This window comes from Poecilia formosa, unplaced genomic scaffold (genome assembly GCF_000485575.1).
Source record: "Poecilia formosa unplaced genomic scaffold, Poecilia_formosa-5.1.2 Scaffold1359, whole genome shotgun sequence".
Classification (NCBI taxonomy): Eukaryota; Metazoa; Chordata; class Actinopteri; order Cyprinodontiformes; family Poeciliidae; genus Poecilia; species Poecilia formosa.
The window spans coordinates 2,286-8,086 of NW_006801298.1; positions in this window are offsets into that span (position 1 = coordinate 2,286).

Consider the following 5,801-nt stretch of genomic DNA (forward strand, 5'->3'; position numbering starts at 1 on the left):
TCCTTCTCATACTGTAAAGAGATTTAAGTGTTAGGAAAGATTTTTACCTATATCTGGTTATTTGTTACCCAAATATCGTCATCGTCAAGCTCAACCTTTCAACCCTGTTACACACGTAAATGATATTTATTGTTGTTTGGGAAAAAGTAAAGAATGGTCTTTGAAAAGTATATTCATTTCTTATTTTCATCATATCATATGTTGCTCCATACCCTAGCAGATGTGGACTTATAGCAACTTTTAGTGAAAATCTTCAACCCCATAATGTTCAACCCCGTTATAAAAATGGTGGTTTTGTTACGGGGTTGAACGTTGGACTGTTGTTAAGCCAGCCAGAGTGTTCAACCCCATTACTTTTACAATGGGTTCAACCCCGTAACGCGATACAATGTTGTAATTTTTTTTTATAATGATTCAGAAACAAATAAAATATACTTACAATTAGTTATTTTAATAAAAGGACATGTGATCTCAAAGGAACTGGAAGAATTAGTTTAATTATATTATACAGTTATAATGATAGAGGAATCAAATTAAATTTCAAGCAACCTAGGCAGCAAAGAAATTCGTATTAATGTTTGGGATTTCGGCTGCACAGAGGCGCAGTTGGTAGAGCTGTTGCCTTGCAGCAAGAAGGTTCTGGATTTGATTCCCGGCCCCGGTCTTTCTGTATGGAGTTTGCATGTCCTCCCTGTGCATGCATGGGTTCTGTCTGGGTACTCCGGTTTCCTCCCACATGACATGAACATGACTGTCAGGTTAATTGGCCTCTCCAAATTGTCTCTAGGTGTGTGCATGGTTGTTTGTCCTGTCTGTCTCTGTGTTGCCCTGTGACAGACTGGCAACCTGTCCAGGGTGACCCCTCCTCTCGCCCGGAACGTTAGCTGGAGATAGGCACCAGCAACCCTCCCGACTCCACTAAGGGACAAGGGTGTAAAGAAAATGGATGGATGTTTGGGATTTCAAGCATAAGATGAGGAGACATATTTTCTTGGAGGTTCAAAAAGTCCTTCAATAGATGCAGTGTTCAAAAACACAATTTTTTGTGGTATATTTTTAAGTAACCATAGACCCCAAAAGGCACCGAATTCAGAGAATCACCCAGCTTATTAACAGGTCTTAATCACTATAAGAAAAAATATTCTTGGTTGCAGCTCTCAAAAAGTGTCTGTTATGGTGTGTGAGTTTGAGGATGAATCAAAATGCAGACAGAAGCTGAGAGCATGTTGAAAAATGTAATGCAATGTAAATGAGATGAAGGCAAGAAACTTACAAAAAACAGTGGGAGCACAGGGAACCAGAGCCAAACAAAAACAAGAATCCAGAACAAAAAGCTTGCAGGAAAATCTGGGGAAGGAGTGTGAACAAGAGAAGGGTGTAAATACTGTGAGGGCTAATCCTGGAACAGAAGACCTGGACTGATGAGCTAATGGGCTGCAGGTGTGAGGAGAGAGAGAGAGAAAATGGCACAGGGGTGAGGGAGAGTACACAGGGTACTAAGAAATTAATCTAATACTAAATAACTAGATCTAAAAACATTTTTTTAATCCAAAGGAAAAATAAAATTCACATCAGAAGTTAATATTTTAAAATTCTGGTGTTTCACACTGTCAACACAAAACTGCAGCTCCGTCAGAAAGCTGACCACAGCTTTATCCATTTTTCTCTTCATTATTGCTGACCGTTCTTCGAAGAAATGAGCTGCTAACAGAGCCGGTCATTGTGCTGAAAACGAACCACATGTGTTCCTGCTGCTCCTGGTTAAACTCATAACTGTTCTTCCATACTGAGCAGTTCTCTGAAAGCAGTCGGCATGTTTGCTGTCCACAGCTAAACTATAATGTTGTTTAAAGTTTGCCATGAGGTAATCACAACCAGTCAATGAACATGGTCAGCTGTCAATCAAATGGTTTTGGTACCGTACCTTAATCGGTCCTGTAGTGTTACCCCTGAAGTAGGTACGAAGAGCCGGGCTGAGCCGCGCCGGGTCTGCTAATGGAGGAAGACCGAGACAGTACAGGTTAGAGGAGGGCTAGTGGAAAAGTGCATTAACAATGCCTTGCAGTGACACTATTTAGGTNTAAAATTTACATGAAAAGTACTTTATAGGTGCCCAGAAGACAAACTTCTGCATGTGTATTAATTAGTTTTATTTTGTAATCAGGTTGCTGCGTGTTGCAGACTTCTGCCCAGGTCCCTCTTGAAAATGAGATCTGGATCTCAATGGTGTTCCCCGTTAAATAAAGAAAGTAAAAAAAAAGGCATACTTTATTATCATAAAATGTACACTGAGATGTAATTTAAAACAGTGAAATTAATAATTGAAAGTAGTGTTATGTGAATTTTTAAAAAAATCTATTTTGAGCATATATTTTAAAATATACACAAATATATATTTTAAATATATTTTAAATATGAGCAAGTGTATATTTACAGTTGGGCAAATATATATTTTGTTCACTTAAAGTATACTTTTATTTTATATATTAAAAGTGTATTTTGGTACAATTATGTTTAAGTGTGTTTAAAGTTAAAATTTCAAAATTGGTATACTTCAGATATATGTATAGGTAGTACACTTAATACTTAGTATACTTAAAATGTACTTTCACAAATGTAAGTATGTTTGAAAAATACTTAAGTATACTTTTTTTTCACCTAGGTTACCTTGCACATTTTCCTACCATCCTAATGCTACCATCATCTCTACACTATAAAGTTTCCTTGACCTAGTCTCAACCTGAGAATATGGAACATTTTCACCCCACCACCACATTCAGCCTTGTTGTAAAGAAAGAAGTTGTTACAAGCAATTACAAACACTGTATATCTGTGCTACACTCAGCTATGGTTATGCTGCCTGAACCTTAATCTTCAAGTGCACAGTTTGTTGTGTCCTGACAGGTATACCTGTCCAACTGCTCATTAATGCAAATGTCGAATCAGCCAATCACATGGCAGTAGCTCAGTGCATTTAGGCATGTAGACATGACCAAGATGACCTGCTTCAGTTCAAACCGAGCATCAGAATCAGGAAGAAAAATGATTAATGTGACATGGTTGTTGGTGCCAGACGGGCAGGTTTGAGTAAATCAGAAACTGTTGATCTACTGGGGTTTTCACGCACAACAATCTCAAGGGTTTACAGAGAATGGTCAGAAAAATAGAAAATATCCAGTGAGCAGCAGCTCTGTGGGTGAAAATGTCTTGTTGATGCCACAGGTCAGAGGAGAATGGCCAGACTGGTTCGAGCTGATAAAACGGCAACAGTAACTCTAATATCCACTCGTTACAACTGAGTTATGCAGAAGAGCCTCTCTGAACACACAACACGTCAAATCTTGAGTTGGATGGGCTACAGCAGCAGAAGACCACACCAGGTGCTCCTCCTATCCTGTCAGTTAACAACAGGAAACTGAGGCTAAAATTCGCAAAGGCTTATGGGAAGATTGGGAAAATGTTGCCTGGTCTGATGAGTCTCGATTTCTCCTGCGACATTCAGATAGTAGGGTCCAAGTTGGGTCTGAGGCAGCAAGTCAACCTGAACACAATAAAGACAAATGAAGGAAAAGAATCAACAAATTGCTCTGCAGTGCAGAAACAACCACAGCAATTTTTTGAAACGGCGGTGAAAACCACACTGAAACTTCAATTTATAGAAATTTTAGAGATTATGGTCTATACACCCATTTTTTCTTTTAAATATTGTCCTGTAAACTCTGGTTTTTTTGCTTCTTGCTTAGAGTTCTCCAAGTGGATATGAAACAAAAACCTCACATCTGGGCACTGCAGCCCAATTATTCTGTAAACGTCAGTACAGTTGCTCACATACTCCATATGGACTTTTTTAATTGAACACAAACTCTGCAGCTAATTATGTTATGTAGGTAAGAAATAAATAGATAAATAAAATAATACATTTTGTGAACCATTCTGTTAAGTAAGGAGACTTAATTTCTTTTTAGAATTCCCTCTGGAGCCATCATTAGTCCAAAGGTGGGTGAGAAATGCAGAAAGGCTGTGTAGACCCAATTAATGCTACTTTCTATATAGATGCTGCATTATAGTGCTCTTCTGAGCTTGGTGATTCTCCGAATTCGGTGCCTTTTGTGTCCTACAGGTTTATCTCAAAGATTTTCATATAATGCAAACAAAATATTTTGAGGAAATCAAGAAATATAAATATCCATGTGTCTTGGTAATGTAACAAGCAAATCTATTTTAAAAATCATGTTTTAAAAAATTTTATGGGTTGCTGAAGTGTAGAGGTCAGCCAAATGAGCATGTCCCCACTGACCAATGTTCATCTTTCAATGAACATAAAACAAATAAAAAAAGCCAATAACTGCAAATTATTTGTACCATTATAAAAAAAAAACTGGTATACTTTAACCTAAATAAAAGAAATATGAAAAAAATACATGAATTATATATAAAATAGCACTTTTTAATCCTGTCCCTCAAGTTTCGTTCAATCCCGTAACAGCAAACTAATTCCTCCTTTTTATAAATAATGGTTCAGTCCAATTTCCTCAGCACCCTGGAAGTGACATCACTGAAGTCTCTTCCTTCTCATACTGTAAAGAGATTTAAGTGTTAGGAAAGTTTTTTACCTATATCTGGTTATTTGTTACCCAAATATCGTCATCGTCAAGCTCAACCTTTCAACCCTGTTACACATAAATGATATTCATTGTTGTTTGGGAAAAAGTAAAGAATGGTCTTTGAAAAGTATATTCATTTCTTGTTTTCATCATATCATATGTTGCTCCATACTGTAGCTGATGTGGACTTATAGCAACTTTTAGTGAAAATCTTCAACCCCATAATGTTCAACCCCGTTATAAAAATGGTGGTTTTGTTACGGGGTTGAACGTTGGACTGTTGTTAAGCCAGCCAGAGTGTTCAACCCCGTTACTTTTACAATGGGTTCAACCCCATAACGCGATACATTGTTGTAATCTTTTTTTTTTTTTTATAATGGGTCTGCTAATGGAGGAAGACCGAGACAGTACAGGTTAGAGGAGGGCTAGTGGAAAAGCGCATTAACAATGCCTTGCAGTGACACTATTTAGGTTTCATGCATGGAAGCAGACCTGATACCATCGTTGTTTTCTTCCCTCTTTCTTTTTACAAAAGATCTGGCTAAATTACACTTGACAAACAAATGAGCCGTATAAGCTATCCCCTGATCATTAGATTATGACACAATGTGTCATAAATAATAATAATAAAGCTGAACTGTTTGTTATAGCAAACATGTTATTTAAAATTTAATTTTAATAAAAATAACAATCCTAAAGGGGATTTTGGAAACCGCCTATCCAGAAGCATGTTTTTTAAACTAGACATTGTAGTTAAAGTCAGTATGGTTTGTGTAATACTGACACATATGAACATAATTACAAGAAGCTAATTTATAAATGTCTGAAACTACATTCTTTGAATAAACATTAAGGTTTTGATTTGATCTTATTTAATCAATCTGCCAACCCTTTGCTGTTTTTCAATTACTACTAGAGCTTCAATCATTTCAGGTTAAACCTTGAAGAATAAATTAAATTTAGCAGGTGAAATGTGACAAATGAATACGAAGTGAGCTATTTTGCAGCTGCAGCATGAGCTCATCAGCATCATTATTCATGCTTTTTTTCTATCAGAGGATTGTGAGGTTTCTAAAAACATCCACATTTACTTTTTGAGTTTTATTCAACCTGCAATTACACTCACAGCTCTGTTGATGGAAAACAACTTAGTTGAAGAGAAATGTAATCTCCTGCAAGCTGCTTTTGCCCCTGAAT